The 15,704-nt window shown below is 33.5% G+C and overlaps 1 pseudogene; it reads left to right on the top strand.

The window, feature by feature from the left end:
* Positions 1 to 15,704, top strand: part of LOC129903707 (scopoletin 8-hydroxylase-like) — a 72,331-nt pseudogene that overhangs the window by 45,298 nt on the left and 11,329 nt on the right.

The raw sequence follows: 15,704 nt of genomic DNA, 5'->3' as shown, positions 1-15,704 counted from the left end.
TGAACAGCTTGAATTTTGAATTCCATCCATGTAACCAATTATCTATCAACATTAGCTCATACACTGAAGACTTTTATGAATTCATGTATTTTAGCTATTATTGATCACCTCTCCATTGATCTTATTGTATCCTTCGTTAAAATTTAATTATACCAGTTACCAAACTCGAAACCACAAAAGAACTTATTACCATACTCGAGTCAAACACTAATAGAGTTATTTCTCAAATCTTATCCAATAATTATTAACTCATATGAATCATACATAACACTGCCACTATAAACAGAGCAAAATAAACAGAACCACGTGTCACTAAATTTAATTCTTCTCTCTCTGAAGATACATTCGGCCCTTACAACCAGAGTAAATATAATTGTTCTTGCCTTATTTTGATGGATAAACTATATTTCACTAATTATTTTCATTTATGAATCTAGATTCTTTCAATTCTATCCGAGCGGTGTCTCAACATATTCTACGACTTTCCGTACCACCACGCCACTCACCAAATAGTAGAAAATCATAATTTAGATACCTGCAAGTCATTATTATCATATCGAATCTATTTAACCAAAAATTCTTAAAGTATGGTTGTGTCCGAATCATAATCCATCACAAATTCTTATTACCGTTACGCTCAATAACCATTGCCATCATCTCAAAGTCAACCTTCTTAATTGACAAGACACCTTAAACCCAATTATACCAACCAAATCTAATGGAATAACCCAATTTTATGTGCACTCTCACTGAAATTCTTAATTGCCTTCACACAAGTATACTCACTGTTACTTTCTTTATCCATAAGCTTATCATTCTGATATCGATCCACTCCCTTGGAGTTTACGGTTAAATTACAAGTCCTCACTTAGAATTTTAGGGATACACTTCACAACCTAAACATATTAATCATACCAAAATCCACCACTAAGATCTTTCTTATAAACAATGCTTACCCCTAGCATCCCTAGTAACAAACTAGTTGGGTTTTCTTAAAATGTGAATGCAACATCAAATCTTATCATACGAGAAGATGATACATCTGATAACTCCTTAAGTAGTTATTAATCACACTTGTTAATCGATGTATTTATTTTTGTATACCAATAGTACCACACCGTGAAAGTTTGATAGATCCACCACTAGAATACATCATACCCACCGTAAAGATCATAACTAGATAGTCTGCACCTTTCTATCCATTGCATAACTGTCATACATTACCAAAGTATTTTAGTCTCCACTCAAAATCGATATCACCCTTCAGTAGCTAAGGTCAATAGCAGAAGCAACACAACCCATAACCCTAACCAAATAATCACAAGTACCGTGGTAGTAGACTTATAATAACCCTTCCTGATATACATCCACCCTATCAAACCATTGTAGAGATTTGGATCTTGATTAGCGTAAAATCATCCTCATCACACACTATCTAACTCATTTTTTCACTATGAACTTCAAAGTATGTAGTCTTCGAGGGCACAGTGCTCACAAAATAGTCATTCCCTTAACTATACCATTCTCAACTGTAGAACCACTACAAATATCGGGTAGGCCAAACAAGCATCAATCTCAATGCTTAACCACTATCCAGAAATATAAGACGTTCATATAATCCTCCAAACCATTATTTCTCTTCCTATACCCTATCCTCAAATTATCTTATTGAACCATAACCTTACTCACTCTTTTAAAATCACAGTGCATTACAAGTCTCACCATACACCTTTTCCATAAGTTTATTACTTCCACCTCCAAATTAGATCTAGACCACGTGATGATATTTCAACTATACGCACATAGAATCAGGCAAGAGTCACCACTATATATGAGAGAATGGAGTGAGGCAATAGAAAATAGATCGGATCAAGGATGCACGATAGAGAATCAAAAGGTGAAGATATTTCCTAACAGTCTTCACAGCCTCTCGAAGATAAGTATAAACGTCTCCGTACTGATCCTAAAGACTCTACTTAGACTCGGCTTGTATATACGTGAGACCTATGAACTTGGGGTTCTGATACCATTTTTGTCACGACCCGAATTCGGGTGTGATGGCACTCATCTCAACCTACCAAGACAAGTTAGCCTAAAACTCAATGAAAAGTAAATGCGGAAATAATTGAGATAAAATAAGATTTAACTTAGTCAAAAATAAATAAATAATCTAAAAATCCCCCAAGATTAGTTGTCACATATACAAGACACTAATAAATTACCGAAGTCCAAAAGAAAAAATATAGTCACAATGTCTTTGTCTCTAGAGTAGGACTAAAACATAATAAAAGAGTAAGAGGTGTCCGCTAGATGGATGTAACAGCAACCTCAACACTCAAAATGATATCCTCGGATGTGGTGGAAACACTAGGAGATCAAGCATGTCCGGGCTCACAACCTACACAAGTGTAGAAGCAAGGGGTGAGTACCAAACAACACGATACTCAGCAAGTGGACAACTAAAACTAAGCAAAGCTCAATAGATACAAGTACTCCTGTCCTCCCAACCAACCCTCCTTAACTACAACCTTCATAAAACCATCCCAACTCTACACTAGTACAATAATAACAGTAACACAATCCACGAATACTCATCAATAGTCTCATCAATGAATTATATCAAGTCATGTTTAGCGTATACATATAAAGGGGTAAACACGAATTCACAAATATTAACAAAATGTGATGCAATGCAATGATATGATGTATGTCTGTCCTATCGGTACACATCCACTGAATTATATTGCGGAACCCATGGGGGACATTTTTGTCCATGTAACCTGCCATAGAGCGTGTAGCCCTTCCCCTCAATATAAATATCCTGCCATGGAGCATGTGGCCCGACCCTTTTGTTTCATAATAACTGCCACAAAGCGTGTGGCCCGACCCCTTTATTTCATAATACCTACCACGGAGCATGTGGCCCAACCCTGTTTGTTTCATATCATTTTCAGTCTCAACACAATATGTCAGAACCAATGCAATCAATTCATGTTCATATAATTCACGATAATAACATGAAAACAACAATAATTTTTCCTATCTCACATCAACATAGTCATTTCACAAGTCCAAAATAAACCCATAATCACAACATATCTATTCCACCAAAACATGTCATTAGATCCCCATTTTATACCCCTCATCTCAATTTTTAAGGTCAATCATACGGTCAATACCCAGTCCAATTCTCATTACTCCTCAGTACATATAACATGGAAATACAAGCATCTACAAGCTTAAACCAAGGTTTAGAAATTCACTTGCCTTAATTAATCAAGCAATAACTCTGGGACTTGAGCCTTTCCTTTTCATTAGGCCTCCAAATCAACGTAATCTAGTCGAATAAATAATCACAATAAGATTTTTGAAACTAACAACACCCTTATTACCATATGTCTAGCCTTGACCTAAAAATTTAAGCAAATCTATAAACAAGTTTCTAATCTTGATGCCACTTAACATGTCAACTCACATATTTTTTGAATTTCAAAACTAGGGTTAAACCTTAATTAAATTGAATAATCACTTTAAAACTTGATACTTTTGTAATGCTTCCTAATGATCAAAATATGTTCAAATACATAATCTTTATAAGAATACAAATCCAATGACACTCATATTGCTATATTTATTTTCGGATCAAAATTGGGTCAAAAAGTCATCCCGAGTCATTGAAGTCAAATATGAAATTTTCTTTCCGATTATGTTCATTCATGATAAAATAAACTCACATGTCAAATTTCAGCTAAAATGGATCGTTATTCGACCCCAAATCAAGATTTTATGTGAAGAACCCTAGGGTCATATTTTCTTATTTCAGCGTTATTTCTCCACCAATATACCTTAAAAATATGTTCATAATCACATAAAAATTTAATGGAAAATATAAGAATAATTACCTTGATACTTTGGAATAAAAATCCCTATTTTTCCCTTCTCCTTTATTTTTCTTTTTCCCTTTCTTTTCTTTCTTCCTCCATATGTTTTTTTTTTCAGTTTGTAATCATTTCTCGTTCGTCGTTGTTCTCGTCCAGTTTGTATATATATATATATTATTTTTATTTTTTTCTTTTCTTTTATTATTATTTATTTCCTTCTTTTTCCAATTAATTATGTACTAAAATAACAAACCCTACTAACCTATTTTATTAAATATAAGAAAAGTGGTATAAGTATTAAATAAATTAATACTTTAGCCCATCAATTAAATTAATTATTTAAAACCACCCATCAATTAATTAACTAAAGTTATCGAATAGTCCAAAATTCCCAATTTAAATATACGAAAGGAGTCTTTTATGAAGGAAAGAGGACTCGTTCTCAAAATGACCTAACGGGTCATTACAGGTTGCCACCAGATTTAATGTTCTACCACTTCTCTAACAATTATCATCTTCTTCCAGATAGGTGTACTTCTTTAGCTTGAGCAATAGTAAAATGAAAGTTTTTATATTATTTATTGTTCATATAAGAACTCCACATGAATATTATGGTCCTAAAGCACCAGCATAACTTTTCAAATAAAGTATTTCATATGTCATGTAATAATTTAAAAATCAAAGATTTCCTTCTTTTTTATTAGACACGTCTTTTTCCAACTTACTCATTGATTGGCTTTCACTCCAATGGTATTACTCTAGAAATTTTTTGCAAATAATTTATGGCCCAGAAATGTATCCTTTTCATCACCTTCTTCAATATGTCATTATATATAATAGGCTATTTCCTTCCGATCATAGTATATTGGATATCCTAGATATATGAATTTGCTTTCCTTATTCATGTATTAACATTGATTATTTCCACTATCTTAGCATAATATTTTGTGCATATAGAAGGAACTCTTTAATTGGTAAGTGATCTAAATGTTAACATTTTATGTAAGATTCTAGATATAATTTTATTGGCAATTAAGCTAAAATTTATTAACCTTAAATCTGCAAAGTATTTTTCACTTCTTTTTTAAACAGTAATATTAGATTGGTGTGAGTAATGACTAGAGCTGTCAAAATCAGCTGGCCAAATCCAACCCAACCCAACCCTACCCTACCCTAAAGGGCTAGAAAGTTAAATGGGTTAGGATGGGCAGATCTTTTAAAATAAAGGACCTATAAAATTGTAATGATCCTCCAGGTTATTTTTGAATTTAAGAATTCATTCCATCGTTTAGAGTAATCCTGTAACAACCCCAAGTCATTTATGACTTACTGGCACTGTCTGTTTGAACGTCTGGTCATTCGTTTGGGTTTAGGCATGTTTCCCTATTTTAAAGCTTTTATAACTTGAAAAGTTGACTTCGGTTATAACTTCAGGAAAATAAACTTAGAACGAAAAATCTAATAATTCCATCTGCTCCAGAATGGCAAACTTAGAATAGTAGCATGGTCAACATGAGTACCGAGGCAATCAGTATGAGTTTAGGACCATTTGTCGCCACACACATCCATATGAAATTCATCAAAAAGAAAAAAGGACGCATCACTAGGTTTTAATGACCTATCATCATGAAAATTTACCATTAAATCGCCAACATTGTTATAAAGTGTATAAATATTATATAATAATATATAAAAGATGTATATATATATATATATATTCACATATATTTATATACAATATTTATATATTATTATACAATATATCTATATTGTATAAATAGTGTATAACTATGTACAAAAATGTAGATACACATACTATACGTTTATATTATAACAGACCTTTATTTTAACACCATAATTAATCACCAATAACACAACAAAAAAGAAATTATACGACGTCTGCTAGTTTGTATTGAATCTTTTTTATTTAATTAAGATCTAAAAACTCTTTCTAAAACATCCGTCCAACCAATTTTATTTTACTCAAACTAAAAAATATCCTAAATTTGGGTTTGTAAGTGAAGTAACAAACAAAAGAATAAGGAAAGAGAGAAACATGAATGATAGAGACAGAAAGAAAGATAGACAGTCACATGGAAGACAACAGAAAAAAGCAATTAGGATTAAGTAATGTGGTAATTGGGTTAAATTGGGTGATAAAATATTATAATTGAGTCAATTTTTAGTAAATTGAATGATCGAGTGGCCTTCAGCCGTAATTATCTCAAAATAAAAGTTAAAACATCAAAAGAAAGGTTAAAAAGTATGCAAACTATTACTAGATAAAAAACTAACGCTAGAAAGTAAATATGCATATTTCATCTGTATGGGACTTTGATGATATGTCCTGATGTGTGTGTTGTCTTATCTTGGATTTTATATTTTTCTGATCTTGGTACTTGACACTTATTCATATTGAGAGATTTTGTTTCCAATAAAGGTATATTACTGAATGAATGGACCGGAATTATAGTATTTCATCACATTCAAAAGTAATATTTGTTAATAGCCAAGATGTTGAACTATATGAGTAGGGGATTGTGTCATTGCATCTCTTACCTCTTCCAATATCTCTATAATCTCTCATGGTATCTTCTACTTGTTCACTAAATGTTTTTGAGAATTAATGAATTTGTCTCTAGTTGAATATTATGTACATTAGCAGCTCTGCAATATTAGAGAGCTTTCCATAGCTTCAATTATTTTGTGTATATCTTATGTCTGTGCAAAAATCAAATCCCCTTTGTTATCCCTCAAGCAAAAGTTATAAGAGTTTCTTTCCGTTTCTCTCTACTAATACCATATGTGTTGCATTTTATTGTATTTATCCTTGGTTATTTATATAATACCTTAGCTAATTAAACTCCTGATTTTATTGTTGTGCAAATTCTGAATGAGCGTTGGCGAATTTCTATGTACATTATACAATCAATGAGATCTTACTCTAATCAATTGATTTAAGATGGAGTGCTTTTGATGTAGTAAATTATGGAATGTCATGTTGCATTTATGCTTAAAGCATTTTTTCTATTTCATAGTTTTCACATTATGATAGTAGACACATCATAGAAAAGTGGCTTAAGTTTTGGGTCAATTAAAGTTGTATAGCATTTAACTATGACTTATGTTAGCTGAATTTCTCCATTTTGTATATTTTCACAAGTAGAAAAAATTCTCCATAGCCTTGCAACTATTGGAGAGGTTAGCAATAAATGTAACATGCTTTCTTATTTAATATTTGATCACTGAAAAATCAACATCTACAAGAAAGATATCTTTTTTTCTTTTCAAAGTATCATATGTAGGAAGTTTAATTAAACTTTCAGGCAGTCCACAAAAAGAAACTTTGATTAGTGATCTCTTTGTCCATATAAATTTGTTTGCATACTTCTTTTCAGCTTTATATCTCAAATAATTTTATGCATTTTTCACTGTGCAAATTTCATTTGTAATTTTCATCCACCATGCCGAATTGTTAACTTCAACCTCTATTGGATGTGCAAATGTTCTTCATTATGTGTTGCATCAATTCATGTGGGAGATTTTCCTTCAACGTGTTCTCACTCAACTATCCAACTATCACAAAATTAGATCGTTTATCTTCTAACAATTATAACACCATATAATACATGATATAGTGGTCCTAGATTAGTTTAATTTTCCAATCAAAAATTCGAATTGCCCTGCTTAGGTTGCTACTAGATTTAATGTTCTACCAGTTCTCTAACAATTATCATCTTCTTCCAGATAGGTGTACTTCTTTAGCGTGAGTAATAATAAGATGAAAGTTTTTATATTATTTATTGTTCATATAAGCACTCCACATGAATATTATGGTCCTAAAGTACCAGCATAACTTTTCAAATAAAGTATTTCATATGTCATGTAATAATATAAAAATCAAAGATTTCCTTCTTTTTTATTAGACACATCTTTTTCCAACTTACTCATTAATTGGATTTCACTCCAATGGTATTACTCTAGAAATTTTTTGCAAAAAATTTATGGCCCAGAAATATATCCTATTCATCACCTTCTTCAATATGTCATTATATATAATAGACTATTTTCTTCCGATCATAGTATATAGGATATCCTAGATATATGAATTTTCTTTCCTTATTCATGTATTAACATTGATTATTTCCACTATCTTAGCATAATGTTTTGTGCATATAGAAGGAACTCTTTAATTGGTAAGTGATCTAAATGTTAACTTTTTATGTAAGATTCTAGATATAATTTTATTGGCAATTGAGCTAAAATTTATTAACCTTAAATCTGCAAAAGTATTTTTCATTTCTTTTTTAAACAGTAATATTAGATTGGTGTGAGTAATGAATAGAGTTGTCAAAATAGGCTGGACAAATCCAACCCTACCCTAAAGGGCTAGCGAGTTAAATGGGTTAGGATGTGATGACCCTTTCAAATATAGGGCCTATAAAATTGTAATGACCCTCCAAGTTATTTTTGAATTTAAGAATTAATTATGTCGTTTAGAGCGCTCCTGTAGTGATCCAAGTCATTTATGACTTACTGGCACATACTTTTCGGGCACCTGGTCATTCGTCTGGGTTTAAGTCCTGTTTCCCTATTTTGGAGCTTTTATAACTTGAAAAGTTAACTTTGGTCATAACTTTAGGAAAATGACCTCAGAACAAAAATATGATGATTCCATCAGCTCTGGAATGGCCAAATTAGGATAGTAGTATGGTCAACATGAGTACCGAGGCATTCAGTATGAGTTAAGGACAATTTGGCGCCTTTGCCTTTGAAATTTGGTCTATAGTTAGCTTTGGTCAACATTTTTGGAAAATGCGTTCAGATAAAAATTCAGACATTGTAGTTTGCTCTAGAATGTCAAGTTTGGTCAAGAACGACCCTTCGTTCACTAACCGAGGCTTCGGATCAAATCCTGAGGTCTATTGTGAAAATAGGCTCAAAATCACTAGGTGTGGGACCCACTTTTTATTCAAATCATCTCATATGGGAATTTTGAATATTCCATTGAGTCAGGAATGTCGAATTTAGTGGGGTAGCGTATCTCATTTGCATGCATGGGATTCCAAATGAATTCCAAGCACACCGTTGGAGTATTCGAACTTAGTGAGAATCAGCTGTTTCAGTAGTTGCTGGTGCAGGTGGCTTTCCTCATCACATTCGCAAAGGAGACATCGCAATCGCGATGAAGAGCTGATTGGGTTTGACCTAGTTGGTCTTCATGATCGTGAGACCTGACCCTCGCGATCGCGATGGTGTTTTTGGGAACTGGTTGTGATCGCAACACATGTCCCCATGATCGCGAAGAGCAATTAATTGGTCTTTTAAATTAAGACTAGAAATGAGAATCAGCCATCTTCTATATTTTAGAACTAAAATTCTCTCTTGTTCCTTTATCAATTTTGGCTATTCAAAGGTTGAACTTCAGGAGGATTTCAAGGGTAACGCATAAGGGACTCAGGGAGTACATTAGAAGCTTTGTTGGAGGTAAATTCGATGTCTTAGCTGCTACATGTCCCATTTTCAGAGTGTTCTTTTAGTAAGTTCTTAGAGATTTGTAACGTGATCATCCTAACTCCATTTTTAGTAATTCTTGAAGTTAACTTTTGAGTTTTTATGCAAGGAACATTGTAGTGTACTTGACTTGGGTCATGGGGTTTCGTTTTAAAGAATTTTTCTACTTTTTAAAGATGCCATAGATGCTCTTTTAGCTTGATTGTGGTATTTTTATTGCATGCCCATTTCGTGTCGTTTCCCAACTCGTACTATTTACCAAATTGATTTGTGATCTTGGGGTGCTACTTTGGACTAGTTTTTGGGGTCAATTCTAGAATTTAGAATGTGGGTCCCATATTTTCTAGTTTTAGACTTCGAAATTGGCCCATCTCCAAATTCGATAATTTTAATGTCATAACGACTGTATTAACGTTGTGATTATATTGGTGATAGTGTGGCAATAATTGAAGGCCGCTCGAAAAGGAAAAAGCTCTAATTTCATGAGTTAGAGCACGCGCAGTCGGCCTACAGTTAGGCTACGATTTCCCCCTCATTAGACTAAGCATGATTAGTCAATTGTATATTGCAATTGTATCAGTTTGGAGGGGTTTGGATGTCAAGCATGCTAGATTCCTAGTTTCCATGCCCTAGGTGTTATTTTTGGGAAATTGTTGAACTGTGTAAGTATGACTCCTATTAATGTTGATCATCCATTCCTTGTGGTGAATGTCGTGCATGTAGTTATATGTTTGGAAGCATGTTGGGCCTTAGTCTAGGCTTAGACTAGTGATTGCCTTAGACTTGTGCGATCTTGGTGCCGTTGGGCCTTAGAACTTGTCCAACATAGTTTCGAATAGTTAGCTCCCTGTAGATTGATATAGCCAACTTTAATCTGATAGTCTTAGCTTTAGTTAGGAGGTAACACAGCTTGTGACCTTACCTCCACAATGCCCTATTCTCCTATCGGTCCTGTATCGCTTGGTTCTTGATTCTTGGGAGTCTTCTCAATGATTCGGGTTATATTTGGTTTGGGATGGAGTAGTGTGCTGATAAAACTCAGTTTTGGGGTACTCCTTGTGACGCATGGTTGGTCGCTGATTCGAATTCGGTTCACTTCCTTAGCTATAATTACCAGGTTAAAGTTTGTATCAAGCTTGCTTGTGTTTGGCTCCGTATCTACAGTGATCCAGTTGAAGTACGTGATCTAACTTACAGCTAATTAGGCTCCTTAGCTATAGTTACTCGGTTGAAGTCCATGGTCTAGCTTACTCGTGTTTGACCCTTGGCTATAGTTACCCAATCAAAATCAGTGTTCAAGCTTACTCGTGTCGACTCATTAGCTACAGTTACCGTATCGAAGTGCGTGGTCCATCTTACACGTAATTCATATCCTGATTCCCTGATGAATATTTGGTTCAATGTCTTTATCTACTCTCATCTTTGGATTAAGGTATTAGAGTTGGGAATGGTCCAGTTCAAGTCCGAGAGATGGCGATATTATTAAAATCCTTTTAGCTCCATTCATTTTCCTTCAGCTATTCTTATATCTGTCGGCTTATGGGAGTCACTACAGATAGTTACTCTTTACTTTTGCACCAACATACCCATCGGGTTTATGGGAGCCCGATGGATTTAGTTAGATTTTTTCTCTTTGTTTGTTTGTACGCTCGTGTACATACCTAAATTTAATTCTTGCCCTGTCTTTGGTTGTGATCTTTGACTTGCATTTCAGTTTACTTTTGTTTATCTTGCTCAGTCAGCCTATGATGCCTACTGGATGCATGTTGTTTTGGTACTCATACTACACTCTGTATTTATTTTTGTGATGTGGGTACGAATACTAGCTATCGGCGTTTATTCGAGCCAGCTGTGGTCGTGATCGGAGGCCAAGGTGAGCGCATTGTGTTATAGATTTACTTGTCTCCCTCTGTAAATATGGAATTATTCATCAAACTACTACCCCTACATACCACAATAAAATGGAATTGAGGAAAGGAAAAAACAAACATTAGTGGAGATGATGAATTCTTTATTAATAAGTTCCGGTTTACTATAGAGTTTTTGGGAGGAAGCTATTTTTAAGGCTAACTGAAAACTCAATAGGGTTTCCACAACAAAACTCAATCAATTCTATATGAACTGTGGAAAGGAAGAAGACTAAACTTAAAATATTTCAAAGTGTGGGGGCTGCTTGGCAAAGGTACAAGTTCCTTTATCCAAAAAAGTAAACATTGTACCAAAATTGTGGATTGTATACTCAATGTATATGAAACAAATAGAAAGACTCGTAGGTTTTTAGGTCCCAAATATGACAATTCTGAAATTCATGTTAATATGGTAATTGAGTCAGATAATGTTGAATCCTTCAAACATATTTATTCGTATACAACTAAATGTGAGTCTTCAAGTGAAAGATCTAAATGATCGTGGAAATAACCAAAATAAAGTTGTCACGATCCAAAAATTGAGGTCATGATGGCACATACCCCAAAAACCAACCCGGTGTGTAAGCTTAAGAAATCTAACTCAAAGGTTATCTCATATGTTGCGGAAATAGAAGGTAATAGCACATATGGGCCTCTTAGATACAAAAATGTATTGGTGTAATATACCACAATTACATTATATTACAGATGAAAATAAAATAAACAAAATGAATAACAATATTTCCAGGCTGAAGCGCAGATATCTCACTCTCTTTTAAGGAGATTCAAGCTCACTGCGGCATAATCTATACTGATCCAGCAGTAATACTCTTTACTTATCCCCTCTAGGATACAATAGCCCAACAAAGTTTTACAAATCAAGCAATTCTACATTAGTTGAAGAGTCCGACACTCCACAAAAAGAACACCTTCCATCAACATATAATTACTCTCTTTTGTAAAGTGAATATAATTGAAGACTTAGAATATTTTCTTGTCTCAACTCTCTCTTTCACTACTACACACTATAATATTATCTACACTTCTCATCTTTCTTCCATCCTTCACAAAGAAAGACCCCCACTATTTATAAGTGAGGAAATTTTCCTTGTCTTGAATAGGAATAAAATGGATAATAATTTAGGTAAATGAATGAAGGATTTTATGCCTTGGAAATTATATATGCTACAAAGCATAATGAGGTAGAGCATGAGTTAGCTGTTACATAAGTTACACCAACAATAATTGACCACATTCTTATCAATTTATATTCACTAAAATATGCACTTAATATTTTGTTTTACTAATAAAATACATATACACCAACACCAAGAAATATATATCATTTTTATAAATAGTCTTGATATTGTTTTTTTTAAAAAAGCTATAACCTATTATTGCTAAAAAGGAATTGAGGCCTCTCAAATTTGGAGGCCTAAGGCACTTGCCTTTTTTCTAACTCTATCGAGCCAAGCCTGAAAATAACATAAATTATCAACTTGTAAATGAAGTAATACCCACAAACCCTAACCCAAACTCGTGTATATCGAGTTGTGACAATGAATTGATATTACATCTCGGTTGTTAATGGCCATCACGAAAGGTTTGTAATACATTCTTCCTAACAACAAAACACTCACATTGGTGCAAAGTCTCAAATTTGACGACCAAAAGGCATCATGGACCTGAGCATGATCAAGTAGTGGGAGCTATTACAATGGCTGCTGAGACACTTGGACTCTTTCAAGTAGTAAATCATGTTGTGACTTTTGAATTATTGGAATCTATTAAAGCTGCAGCCCATAACTTCTTTGATCAACCACCTATGAAAAAATCTGTTTATCTAAAAGAAGTGAGCCCAAGTCCTTTGGTAAAATATGGGACTAGCTTTGTACCTAAAAAAGGAAATGGCTTTTGAATGGAAAGATTATGTTAGTATGATGTATACTAATGATGATGAGTCACATGCACAATGGCCTCCTTAATGCAAGTATTTCACGAACCAAACATGGGTATGATGGCACTCATCTAAACCCACCGAGACAAGTCAGCCTAATCCCAAATGGAAAGTAGATGCGGAAGAAAAGGAAATAAATCAAAATTTAACTTAACGAAAAACATGTAAAATAAACTCAAACTCTCCCAAGATTGGTTGTCATGTGTACAAGCCACTAATACATTAATGAAATACGAAAAAAAGATACAGTCACAATATCTTTGTCTCTAGAATAGGACTAAAACATATTAAAAGAGTAAGAGGTGTCCGCTAGATGGATGTAACAGCTACCTCAACACTCGAGATGATAGCCTCAAAAGTAGTAGGAAACACTAGGAGATCAAGCATGTCCGGGCTCACAACCTACACAAGTGTAGAAGCAAGGGGTGAGTACCAAAGAACATGGTACTCAATAAGTGGATAACTAAAACTAAGCAAAATTTAATAGATACAAGTACTCCTGTCATCCCAACCGAACCTTCTTAACTACAACCTGCATAAAACCAGCCCAACTCTACACAATAATAATAATATAGCCCACGAATACTCATCAGTAGTCTCATTAAGTGAATCATATCAAGTCAAGTTCAACGTATACAACACAATAAGTGGTAAACACGAATTCACAAATATCAACAAAATGCGATGCAATGCAATGAAATAATGCATGTCTGTCCTATAAGTACACATCTACTGAATTATAGTACGAAACTCATAGGAGACATTTCTATCCATGTCACCTGCCACAGAGCGTGTAGCCCGACTCCTTTGTTTCATAATACCTGCCACGGAGCGTGTGGCCCAACTCCTTTATTTTATATCATTTTCAGTCTCAGCACAGTATGTCAGAACCAATGCAATCAATTCATGTTCATATTATTCACAATAATAACATGACAACAACAATAATTTTTCCTATCTCACATCAACATAGTAATTTCACATGTCCAAAATAAACTCATAATCACAACATATCAATTCCACCAATACATGTCATTAGATCACCATTTTATACCCCTCATCTCCATTTTTAAGGCCAATCATACAGTCAATAACCCATTCTAATTCTCATTACTCCACAGTACATATAACACGGAAATACAAGCATCTACAAGCTTAAACTGAGGTTTAAAAATTCACTTGCCTTAATTAATCAAGCAATCACTCCGGGACTTAAGCCTTCCCTTTTTGTTGGGCCTCCAAATCAACGTAATCTAGTCCAATAAATAATCACAATAAGATTTTCAAAATTGAGAACATTCATATCACTATATGTCTAGACTAGACCCAAAAACTTACCCAAATTTATACTCAAGTTTCTAATCTTGGTGCCACTTGACATGCCAACTCTCTTTTTTTTTTTGAATTTCAATACTAGGGTTAAGTTTTGATTCCTCCAAATAATGTAAATCTAATGGTGTTTATATAATACAATAAAACTAATAATATATCAAAACTTGAGCCATAATGTAGTAACCACTAAAGAAAGATATTCCAAAATCAATCAACTAATTTCGAACTAGTGATGTCAATCACGAAAACAGAGTGCATGCCTTATTCTAATCTTCAATTTATAAATTTAATTTATCTTCTCCAATCCACACCGCATCATTACACTATAATATTAGACCTCAAATTACTAGCCATAACCAAACTACTACCTCTACGTATGTCAAAGTTGAGAAAAGAAGGTATATCTTCCCATTTTTGTTATATTTAAATATATTAATTGGCAAATTAGACTTATTATCTTTGATTCTCTAGAAGTGATGACAACTTTCTAGTAGTTTTTTTTTTGGTTTAAGATAGGTTTTAAATTATATTGAAATATATTATAATATATCGATGTTTAGTGGATTAATAGTCCACCTAGCCTGCTGTCTTGACATCCATGTCCACCCCCTCATTTTCCCACAACTTTCAGTAACCCACATGCCAAATGAAATAGTGCACCACTTAACTCATGAACCCAACAAACTAATACACCTTCAAAGGATTAAAAGTTTGAAGCTCTTACCTGAATACACCGTGCTCTCGTGTCATCGTCGCCAGGTAAGTTTCTGCCTCTCTTTTCTTTTCTAAATAAATAATTAGGTACTAAAAGTGACAAATCCTACTAACCTATTTTATTAAATATAAGAAAAGTGTTATAAGTATTAAATAAATTAACACTTTAGTCCATCAATTAAATTAATTATTTAAAATCACCCAACAATTAATTAACTGAAGTTGTCGAATAGTCCAAAATTCCTAATTTAAATATACAAAATAGATCTTTTATGAAAGAAGGAGGACTCGTACTCGAAATGAACGAGCGGGTCATTACAAAGTAGGAACCCTTCTTCACTTCCTCTTTGATCACTTACTAATCATATTTTTTTATGGTATAGTATTTTTCTACAATAA

Source organism: Solanum dulcamara, chromosome 9 (assembly GCF_947179165.1).
Source record: "Solanum dulcamara chromosome 9, daSolDulc1.2, whole genome shotgun sequence".
Taxonomy (NCBI): domain Eukaryota; kingdom Viridiplantae; phylum Streptophyta; class Magnoliopsida; order Solanales; family Solanaceae; genus Solanum; species Solanum dulcamara.
Note: the sequence above shows the minus strand (reverse complement) of the source record. Positions and strands in the feature narration are given on the sequence as shown.